Raw genomic sequence first — 12,762 nt, 5'->3', positions numbered from 1 at the left:
TTTCAACTATTACACGTAAAAAATATTATTAAGTATGCTTTTTTTTTTTTGAAAAGGGGGTTTTATATTTTAAGCAGGTTATTGGAGTACTTTTTCTTTTCATGAATTTATTCGAGATGAGATTCCGATCTTTTAAACTAAGATAATTTATGTTCTATACATAATTATATATATTTTTTACATAACTCTAAAATCTCGGACTTGATTCTTCATATTTTATTAGTTAATTGTGTTACATATAATAGAAATACTAACTTCACACTAAAAAATCAAATTTAAAAATTAGTTATATATAATTTAATATATAAAAATTCACATACAAATAAAAATGATCAATGTAACAAATTTAAATATATTATCCGCGCGTAGCGCGGAAAAAAGATCTAGTTTAAAATAATTACATTTGATCCGCGTTTTTGAAGCGGTTATTTTTTTGGATTATAACAGATTATAAAGAGGTTATTTCATAATGGTAAAGTTTATATAAAGCAAATATTCCTAATCTTATTTAATAACTAAGTGGAAATTAAAAGAACATATTTTATAAGTATGAAATGGTAAAAGAAATATACTTGTGCTAGTCGTAGTTAATATTAAGTAACACCAAAAAAATAAAAAATAAACATAATTTATATGTATCAAATAGTAAAAGAAAAAAATCTCATTTCACTAAATAAAATAAAAAGTTTTTAACAATATTTATATAGATTATAAAGTTTTGTAATGACTAACTTCAAATAAATACATTTATATTAGTGGTAATTTTCAAATTTTATCTGAATTATTTTGTATTTTACATCAGTTTATTGTTAGATGTGTGTACCAAAAGAAAGTAGCATAGAAAATGCCTTAATTATATGGGTCCAGGGTTGGATTATACGGTAGTTTTGTTGGATTAGTGATTTTTATTTGTAATAATAAATAATGTAAAACACGTTTTAAGCAAAAAACTAGAAAAAGTTGGATTTTGGTTTTTACTTAGAAATATGCAGTTATTTAAAAAACTAGTTTCCCTAAATTTTAGGAAAGCCATTTCTCGAAAAGCTTGATCGGGTAAAAAATAGTTTTTTGAAAAAACAGAAACCAAAAACTAATCCAAAAACTGAAAACAATCAACCTCTTAAAAGAAAAATTAAAACTCGAAAACGTTTTTAATGTACTGAAATTTAGGCTTTGATTGATAACATGTAATACCCTTGATTTAGTTTGAGTTAGACACATAACTCAAAAATATTATCAAACATGAATTAATTTTGAATTTTTGAAGTTGTATTTGAGTTGTGATTGATTATTGTTGAGTTATAGCTTTTGTAAAAGTGACAACTCAAATGTTAAATCAACATCAACAAAATCTCATCTATTAAGAATTGAGTTTAAAATTTTTTGGGTTTTCTAATAACTACCCTCGTCCATTTTTATTTTTATTTTTAGCCAATTCAATATTACAAAACAAGATCTAATAGTTTAGTACGTTTAGTTCTATTAATTAATACGATATATTTGATCTTTTAATATAGCTATCTAATTGTTAGCCAAAGATCTCCTAGAAAAGTTATTTTCAGTATAATTAGTTAATGAAAATTGTTTTTATATTTTTAATTTTGTTTGATAACTAAAAATTTATGTACATAAATTATTTATATATACTAGGTAAGAATCCGTGCAATATCGCATGGACACTCATTTTATAACAATATTATATCATGTATAATTAAAATGGTTAGGTAAAAAATGTAATGATTAAGAGAATCTCTAATGTAAAATTCCATTTTTTCTTTTAAAATAGAGTAAAAGTGAATATGAAGTAAAAATACTCCAACCCTACTTCATTTCCTACTCCATAATAGAGTGATGAACAAAAAAAAATATATTACTCCATTTATGGACTAAATTCCATTATAGAGTGAGATATGTAGTTGGGTTGGAGCATTCATTACTCCATATTTATTTTTACTCTATTTTAAAAGAAAAATGGAGTTGAGATGGAGATGCCCTAATACCAAATGTTACAATAATTCATTACCAACGTAACAATCACCCACGGCTGTAAAGATTTATCACTTAAAGCATCCCCAACTCACTTTTGTATCTATTTCTATAGAGGTAAAATCACTCCAACCCAACTCTATTTATGCTTCTAAAATAGAGATTGTTATTTTTTCCTCTATAAATAGAGGAAAAATTTATAGAGGAAAAAATAACATTCTTCTATATTTTACTCTAAATGTAAAAATCTTTATTTTAGAAAAATACGTTGGAGTAAAATATATTTCTATTATAGAGTTTCTCTATTTTAGAGGTAAAAATAAAGAAATACATTGAAGTTGGTCTAAAGATTCTAATTGTTCATCACCAAGAATTACAATATTTTTTTAATTAGTTGCAACTGTTCATTGAAACAGTTACGTAGCAGTAACTCAATAAATAAATAGCACATGTGATATATCAAATAAGTGGCAGAGACCACTTATTAGGGAGAGGATCAATTGACTCACATAAAAATTTTGGTTAACATTTTGTTAATACTTATCTATTAATAATAAATATTTTCTAAATAATAAATAACTTTAAATATTTTATCTGTAATACGAATAAACAAAACCGTATTAGACGGAAAAACCTGCACCAAAACATGATGCTATAAACCATATACAGTTTAAAAACAATATATTTAGTTTTGTAAATAGATAATATCATAAAATAATTAAATTACACAACAATAAAATAATTTAAAACCAATGTAATACAGATATAATTACTATAATTTATAGTTTTAAGATTCTTTTTAAGAGTATATATATGAAAATGAATGAAAAGTTCTGAAAATATGATAATGAATGAAAATACAACTTCTTAAAAACATATACAACTTTATGATGAAAAGACAATTTTATATACATTTTGACAACCTCTTTAAAAAAAATACAATTCCATGCGGTGATCTTTGATGCTCTAAACAACAAATCTATCTAAACAATGAATCTCAGGAAATTGCCACAAATACCACATTCATAGTACCACTTTTCATGTTTACACTAACCACTTTTACCCTCACTTTTAATGAACGGTAAAATACAATTATACTCTTAGCGTTAACTAATCTAAACTTATGGTTTAGAGTTGAGGGGTGGGGTAGAGTTTTTAAAATGTGAAATTTATGATTCTAATAAATATATAATTACTTAAAAAATATATAACTTTTTTTTAAAAATAGTTTCAAACATAATTTTCGTTTTTCAAACAGAAATTTAAAAACAAAAAATAAAAAAAAATTTGAAAATTTTTTTTTATAAAAAAGTTCGAATTTGAAAAATTATAATTCGAAAACATAAAAAAAACTTTACATTTTTTTATTTTTTTACTTTTTTTTATTTTTTTAATTTTTAGTTTTTTATTTTTTTAATTTTAATTTTTTTTTTTTTTTTTTATTTATTTTTATTTTTTTATTTAAATAATGATTTATTATATATATAAATAACAATGGCATAAGAGTCTTTTACCATTTAATGAAGAAAGTATTTTTGAAAATATCTTATTAGTGGTGATAAAAATGAAAACTGGTACCATGAAAGTGGTAAACATGTAATTTCCCCATGAATCTCTCTCTTTCTTAGTTTATTTATGAATGTTGTAATTTTTTCTTTGGTGTAATTGTTTTTGTAATTTTTCGTTTCTCACAACTATTTATATAGATGAAAACGGGTTGCAGTGGTTGATAATCAAAATTGCAAGGGTTAGCTAAAGGTTGCAATAGTTAACACCAAAAGTCGCATAGATCATAACTAAAATCTACAATCAATAACTAATAATTGCAATTGTTCATCACCAAAAAATGTAATAGTTCAGCACTAACGGTTGCAATATTCCATTTAATTAGTTGTAACTGTTCAGTGAAAAAAATTCAAAATCCCACTTAAACGGTTGCAAAGATTCACTTAAATCACTAACAATTCTTCCATATTTAAATATAACCAGAGATTCACTAACTAAATATTACTTATATAAAATTCATGCAAAGATGAAAAATGTGCATATCGAAAAACATTAAAACATTTGTTCTTGGTTTAAATTTTGTTAATATTTGTCTATTAGTAAATAATATTGTCTAAGTAAGTTCGAGCGTTTGATTTAAAACCCAAATAAACAAAACTAAATCAAGCAAAAAAACCTACACCAAAACAGGATGTTACAAACCATTTTGAAAAGACACATTTTGAATATTTTGACAACCTATCAAAAGTTAATTATATTAAGAGTTGGCTTTATTAATAAGTAAATTATATTTAAGACTATTTCACCCTATATAAAGTAAAGATACACGCATACAAATAAGGAGGAATATATAAATCTATTAATATTTAGGAAATGATACACATATACAATTTTTAGAAATTCTTAAAAGTTCAATCTTGTGAACTATTTAATTAGCATCCTTAATTAACAAAATTGCTCTTTTGACATAACACAGTAACCGTTTCTTCTCTCCAAAGTTGCGACACAACTTATCTTCTCTTTAGCTTTGTTCTTTGTTTCCTTATTTTTAGATTTGAAATCATCGAAGGAGTTGAGAGAAGAATGGATTCATATGCAGTTTTTATTTATCTATCGTACTCCTTTGGTGTTGTCTGCTGACAATTACAGTCACTTAAAGTCTTCCTCTTCTGATCAAAAGTTTGTACTCTTAACATTGTTACCAAAAAAAAAAAAGTTTGTTCACATCTGTTCTGGTCAGGATGTAGTAAGCCAATTCTAGATGTGTTGTTTTTGTTTAACTATATTTTGCTTTCCGGCATATATGCTAGTAGTCGTCTAATGTTTTTTTGTCCAAACTAATTTCTATGGTTAGTTTGGGGGTATTCTCAATGGTCATCAACTCATCATGATTATATGGTGAGTCATTGTTGCTTTGAACAAATTATAATAGATTTGACAACACGTCGACTTCAATGGAAACCACCATGGAACCAATGCTTTAGAAAATGTGATGTCATCAGAAGATGAGATACGTTCAGTTATAATAGAAAAATCATGATTTTAAAATATTGTAAAAAAAATAATGGATAAGGACTATTTATAGTTTTCTAAAAGATCTATACCAACAATCAGACTTTTCAGATTTGAATTAATAAGTGCCTTTACTGAAAAGACACATAATTAAATAAAGATGCTTATGAAGATATTTTAATATATTTTTAAAATAATTTAATTTTTAATATATATAATAAACACACATAATTCTTAAAACTAATAATTATAAAAACCACTTAATTAGTTTAACTACTTTTTAAATCTAATTTGTCTTTTATAATGAAAAGATATAATCTTAAAACATTCATAACACTAATAACTGTAGAAAAACATTTATTGATTAAACTACTTTTTGAAACTAATTAGTCTTTTATAATGAAAAGACATAATTTTAAAACATTCTTAACACTAACAATTGTAGAAAAACATTTATTGATTTAACTATTCTTAAAAACATTTTGATTTTTAAATAGAAGGAGACAATTCTTTAAACTAATACAATTTTGTTTGACGAAAATGAGATGGGTATTTGCTTGATGTTTCCTTTTTTGTTGGTCACAATGAAGGGCAAGTGTGAGGAAGTAAACTAATACAATTTAAAAAAATGAAAAAAAAAATACTCTATATTTTTTGATGTAAAGATACATATTCATGATGAGTTGATGACAAAACACATTAAACTTTTTCACAACTTTTCCAATAACTGCATATTGAAAAACACAGTATTTAATTTGAAAACACTATAATGACAAGACCCTAATTATCTATGTTACATGGAAACAGAAGCGGGTACGTGGAAGCGGAAGCGTAAGGAAGCGCAAAAGCGAGATTTTTTAAAATATTAGGAAGCGGATACGTGTTGGAAGCGTATATCCATATATAAATATATATATATATATATATATGCAAAAATTTTAAAAAATTAGCACTAAAAATTATATGATTTAAATTTAAAATAAAACATTTATTCATTTATAATAATTTTGAAATGATTTTATATTAAAACTGTAAAAATACACATAAATTATGTTTACAAAAAATATTATATTAATTATTTTTAATACTTCATAAATAATTGACACAATATGTTTCAATATGTGCTATATCTTTAATAAAAAATCTCAATGCATAAAGATAATTTATAGTATTATTTTTGATATATGCATATTTATAACTCAATATTCATTACTATTAATTTTATTTTATTTTATATAGATTAAAACCATGGTTTTAAATTTTATTGATATACATTGTATTTTTTTTTAAAACGGAAGCGAGATTCCAAAACGGAATCATAAGCTTCCAACAGGTTTTTAAAGAGAATATTTTAGAAACGTTTTGGAAGCGAGATTCCGCAAGCTTCCACAAGGTTCCGATTCCGATTCCGGTTCCAAAGCGGGAAGCGAACGTCCGATGAAGCTTCCGTGCAACGTAGCTAATTATAGAAAGATACAACCTTTCACAATAATGATAGTGACTTCGAGGCCTTTGAGAAACAATTACGGTGACACACAGGAAACAACAACTCTCCATCATGCATGACGTACACACCTACGTAAAGGGAACCAGCACAATCAGAGTATCTATATCTGAGGTAACAAGACCTTTTTCCATTGACTTGAAGTAAAAGAGAAACAGAGTATCTATATTTAAAGTGCAATGCACACACTGGAATTATCGGCCATGGCGGCTTAAGATTCCGTTTGACACAGCAATGCCAAGAAACTTACCAGATAAATGAACACTACAGTCCAAAGACAACAGAAAGACGCCGACACCAACACACCATGCATTTCAACCATTAAATGCCGGAAAATAACACTCCGGAAAGGAGACAAACACCACGCCATAAGTGACACGGGAAAATGCCGATAGCCATAGGAGGAAAAACAGTGTCAATATCACTGCTAGAGAATACCGGTCAATCACTCTATAGATCGGAAAATAATCAACAGAAAGTTGACATCGATTGAAGAAATCCAATCCCGCCAATATCGCCATCAAGTAGATGTGTTATGAGACAAACAGAAAAATAAAAAAATGAGAAATTCGGACGACCTAAGCTGCCGGAATATCCAAAAACAGTAAAGGAGAGTCTATAACTGGTCGTGTATGAATCATCCTCAGAGAAAAAATGGTTCCAAAAAAGTATTTTTGCTATATAAAAATTTCTTAGTTGCGTTGTTTTACACATAATTTCATTCATTTTTGCTTGAGTTGATTCAAATTGTCTTCTCTTACCGGTGATTTAGTTGATTTTTGTCACTGTTTTTGTCTCCCTATGAGAGTGTTGCTCTCTGGCGGTAGATATATGTTAGCCACATGTTTGTATTGTCCGTTTCTTTCTGTTTTCTTTAACGTACGACTTTTAATTATCCTTCCGATAAAGTCTCTGAAGGTGTTCAATCTTCCCTATCACTAATTTGGAATTAAGTTATGGATTCAATTTTACCATGGCCTAGATACTTGTGGAGAAGGATGCATCATCACGAAATAGATACTCCTAAATCTAACCCTATTTTCAAGAGACTCCACTCAAAGGTACCAAATGAAAGTACCCTTTCATTTTTGTTTAGATGTTTCTTTGTTGTTGCAGTTTTCATTGCTCACACTACGATATTTATAGACCCGAGATTTCAATTGTTAACCATTAAAGAGTGCAATGATTAATAAGTTCAAAAGTTGAAAAAAAAAAAGTTCAAAAGTTGATCACCAAATGTTGTAATGTTTGAACACCAAAACTTGCAATGGTTAACATTTAAAGGTTGTAATGGTTTATTTTAAAACAGTTGCAAATATTAAATTATATACATAATAAATAGAATTGAAAAGACATAAATTTAAAAAAAAAATACAATTAAAAAAAAAGCGTTTATAAACGAAAGGTACCACAAACGGGCATGAACAAATTTATAATAAAAAGACATGTCAATTATAATTAATTGGGATTGCTATTAATAGTATATATGTATATGTATATATGTGGAACATATATGTATTTGAATATCTTTAGTTAATTTTAAGTTATTATATTTTAATTTCTATAAATAATTTTATTAACTGTGTATTTAATATTATTTATAGAACTTTATAATGTAAAAATAATTCATACTTCAGTGTATACATCGAAAATATTACCAATCAATTATGTTGCTAAAATAGTAACTCATATCTTTACAGCAAACTATCCACATAAATCTACATTTTTTATCACATAGATTTTACTGCAAGTTACATCAAATCATAATTTTTTATCATAACTCGGTTCTAATACTACATGTCACCAATCAGATTAGACTAATTAGATGTTGACAGATGTCAAAATAAGTTCAAACATTTTCTGAAACTTCAGAATTCATTTTGTAAGAAATTCGTGGTTTCATGGGGTTTTGTTCAGACACAAACTCAACTTAAAAGGCAGGTGTTTTACGGGGCACACATCTTTCTATAAATTTTATTTCCCACAAGTCACAACCATGTTGTAACATATATCTCACTTTTCCATCTCGCACAAAATCAATGGAAAGCGATTCAGAAAAACAAAAAAGACTTATTATAAGGTTATGCACGTAATATGATTAGATCCAATATTTGTTTTCCTCTGTTTGATTTTCCTCATCAACGTTTTTTGTTCTACTTTCTGTTTTATGTAAACATGACTATAAAATATGTGTAGGATCAGGCTTAACGTAACCAATCCGTAGTAACGTGTCTATCGGGAACATGTTGGACTTTCGTTTCGATGCGTACCAAACTCATGTGGTTCCTAGGGCTTATAGATTACCCAGAGTGCGTATATGAATTCCAACAACATTTCTTCTTCTTATTTTTTTTGTAAAACATTTCTTTTTCTTTTCCACAAGTTACATAAAATTGGTTCACTAGATTGCGCCTTTTTAATTCCAGGGACGTAGCAAAAAGTGATGAAAAAACATAGATCCATGTTCGAAGTTTTAGCCCACGTGGCAGGCGACCACAGGGCCTATGAAACAAAGGAAAAAGAGGAAGATTTCGTAGTAAATTACCTTTTGGAGACAATGGAAGTTGAGGTTAATCCACAACCTTGTCAGGAGAAACCTCCTCAAATATTATTGTGTAAGGACTGGTTAGCTCTTGGTCCTTCCATTTCTAGCTCTCCAATTACACAAGAAGAAAACTATCGGTAAGAAAAAACTCACTCGCTAGCTATATTAATTTGTACCGCAATATTTTTATATAATCTTAAGTGTTTATTTCGATTTATGAAGACGGGACGGAAAAAGAAAGATTTGTTCCACAAAAGATGGAGGTTGTAGTAGCGAAGGAGCCCAGAATATATATCCCTTGAAGAAAAGAAAGTTGTTTACAACAATCATCTTTGCTCTAATAAGATAATTAAATAGAATAAGCGTCTTTAATAATATGTGTAACCTAAAACAGGACAAATGGAAAACATTGGTTCATACCCCAAAGATATCAGCAAGGCAAAGAAGAGGCGAACCTGTGCCTCAAGAGCTTCTTGATAGGGTCTTAGCCGCTCACGCTTTCTGGTCCGACCGATGAATAGAAACTCAAGAAGAGAATATATGCTCCTTTCTTTTGTAGGAATATGAAATAGTTTTGATATACGATAGATCCGGTTTTATACACTCATAGAATGACTTGACTTAAGTTTAGTACTTTGATTTGTAACACATAAGATATATATATATATATATATATATATATATATATATATATTACATCTTCTCCACCAAAAGTGATTTAGGAACGTTTAACCCGGAAAGGTGTGGTTGCTATACATTATTGAGATGGTGTAGGTTCTCAGTCATTATATATTATTAAACACATGTAAGTTTGTGATAATGCATATTCATAATACTTTTATATTGATCGATCTCAGCAACATATGTTCAGGATATCTAGAAGCCTTTGTCTAATTTTTTTGCTTCAGATAATGTTCATGGGGAAGCTAATAGGCAAACATATATGTTAATAATAAACTGGCTATGATAGACTCATAGTGTGTGTAAATATCTATGTAAGAACTCTGCAAGAGAATTTCTGATTTGCTATGATAATGTGATAAGTTTACGGTTAAAAAGAAGAAGTTAAAAACCTCTACAAAGAAAAATCTTGAGAAACATATAATTCAAATGTTCTACCGTTTCTCCGTTACAATGTTCCATTATTGTGGTAAGTCAACAACTAGAGCTATTATTATTTTTAAGATATTGCCTGTGGGACTGTTCTTCAGTTTTAACCAACTACTAGATCTCGACCCGCGCAATCGCGCGGATTTTTGTTTTCATTTATTTTTATACAAATATTTTGTTTTCAATTCTAAATTAGTATATATTATAATATATATGTCTATCAATTTTTAAAACATAATAAGTTTACGGTATATTTTTTCATCGAATAGATTCTTTTAAATTTTCAAATGTATTTGTATCTTATTCTATATATATATATTTTCGGATTATTATTTTATTATTAAAATCGTAACTATATATATATAATGATTAGTAAATATTGTTTTATTGATATATTCAAAGATATTGTAACATTTCACAAATTTAAAAAGATTAAAAAAATTAAAATCTTTGCGTCATAGATTTATATTATCGAGAAAATAATAAAAAATTTATTTTTTGTTTAATTTTTAAAATAAACTATATAGTTTAAATTTTTTTTTCATTGGTATAAGGTAGTAAAGATTAATCATTGTTAGATAATATGATTTTTGTTATTTAAAAAAATTCTTTATAATTTTAAAAGTTGACATCGACAAATATTTAAATATTTAATATATGAAGGTATAGTATTACAACATTAAAATATATCCATTTAATTTATACTATTTATAAATTCAATGGATCATCTATTCTTTAAATCCAATTATTGATAGCCCAATAAAATTTTTTGGTAAGCCTAAAATTTAAATAATAAGATTAGAGATTAAATGTAATATGATTTTCTATGAATATGTCCATTAAGTCCATTTAAAAAAAAATACACATGAATCAAGGTCGTGACTTCTGTTTTAATATATAAGATTTAAACAATACAAAAATTCAAAGTAATAAAAATATTTTTATATATCTATATATTTTCTTAGATGATTACATAAAATAATTAAGTAGCATCAACTCATATATGCTTAATTGTCTAAACATATTTATAATTAGTAATATTGAAATGTTTTATTTATTTTTCATAAATTTAGTTAACTATAATATCTTTCAATTACAGCAAAAAAATATCGATAAATTATATTTTACTTATATAATATTATTTTTTAAATACAATAATAATTTTTTACTGCTTATGTTTAAGAGATATTAAAAAAAAATCAAAAATAAACATCGTTTGATCAAATAGTTACAAAATAGTAAGAGTTTGATATTTAAATTATTGTAAATGTTGATATGTCTACATGAGCTTTTAAAAATGTATCAATTACTTACGCATGTAACTTCCTATTGATCATCTCTTTACTTTCTAATATTTTTTTAAAAAAATCAACATATAATTTGATAAATATTATGAAAAGACATGCACATTTAACTTAATTATAATAAAAAATAATTATACTTCATTTTGAATTCGAAAGAATATATGTAACTCAATATACTCACAACATGAATGATTCGACTAATTCAACTTATATCTAAAATCATAGATTTAACTACGATAAGAATATATAATTTTATAAGAACAGTAATTTATTTTATAAATATAAATCATAGGACAGCTCAAAACATATTAAAATGAAAATATAATATTAATCAACTGTTACAATTTAGTTCTTTTGTAAAATTTATATATATGTATGAGACTTCAGAATATTATCGTTTCGTTATATTAATTTATGTAATTTAGAATCAGACACTTTAGTTTATTTTTTTTATTTCATTCTAAGCACAATATATCTTAAGTTATACATAATCTTCATAAAATATATGTACATATCTAAGACAACAACCACCTAAATGAAAATAAGAAATTAATCAAAATTTTAATATATATATATAATAAAAAATATTATAGTTGAATTCATAGATGCAATCTAATTTACCCAAATGATAACTAAATCGACTGAAAAACAACAAAACTGATTAGATATAACATATATAAAATCATATGTATAATTAAAGTAATATAATATTATTAATATAAGTGATGCATATAAATTATTAATTAATTTAAAATTAAAAGTAAGTAGCAATCAATTATTATAATATATTTATTTTAAAAATATTTATACTCGTGCATGAATAAGGGAAAATCATCTAGTATATTTATAAATTGGGACAATGTGCTACAATATACTATCTATCTATAAATCCAATGGGCCGTTAATATTTACATTCAATTATCCTAAACCCAATAGTGATTGTAATGTGATCTATACTAATAGCTTTGATTGATATTATACCCTTAGTATATCCAGTTAGTAAACCCTCACGCAATATTAAATGATTTGTCAATTTACATTTGACAATTTATACGATTATGGAATATTTTTTAAAAGTAGATATTGCGTGCATTGGTTATGGTCGATGAGCACTTTATGAAAATCCATAATAAATTATGTGAATATTATGGAATATAGGTAATATTGTTGAGATTAATCTTATATTGCAATTGAATTGTGGTTTTGAATATGTTTTTAAGTGCTTTAAAGATAAACATGTTAATGAGATTAATCGTATATTCTGTTTAAACCATGTTGTTGATCATCTTTTGATA

General features: G+C 25.9%; 1 long non-coding RNA gene across 1 annotated transcript; it reads right to left on the bottom strand.

Annotated features, from left to right (window-relative positions):
• Positions 1-5,534: 5,534 nt before the first annotated feature.
• LOC117133710 lies at positions 5,535-10,466 on the bottom strand. The gene is made up of 2 exons (XR_004457648.1): positions 8,541-10,466; positions 5,535-5,792 (listed from the first exon to the last, which is right to left on the bottom strand). It is a non-coding gene; the product is annotated as an uncharacterized LOC117133710 (long non-coding RNA).
• Positions 10,467-12,762: the final 2,296 nt, after the last annotated feature.

The sequence above is a fragment of the Brassica rapa genome, chromosome A04 (genome assembly GCF_000309985.2).
Source record: "Brassica rapa cultivar Chiifu-401-42 chromosome A04, CAAS_Brap_v3.01, whole genome shotgun sequence".
Classification (NCBI taxonomy): Eukaryota; Viridiplantae; Streptophyta; class Magnoliopsida; order Brassicales; family Brassicaceae; genus Brassica; species Brassica rapa.
The sequence above is the reverse complement of the archived record's forward strand: the minus strand, read 5'-3'. Positions and strand labels throughout refer to the sequence as shown.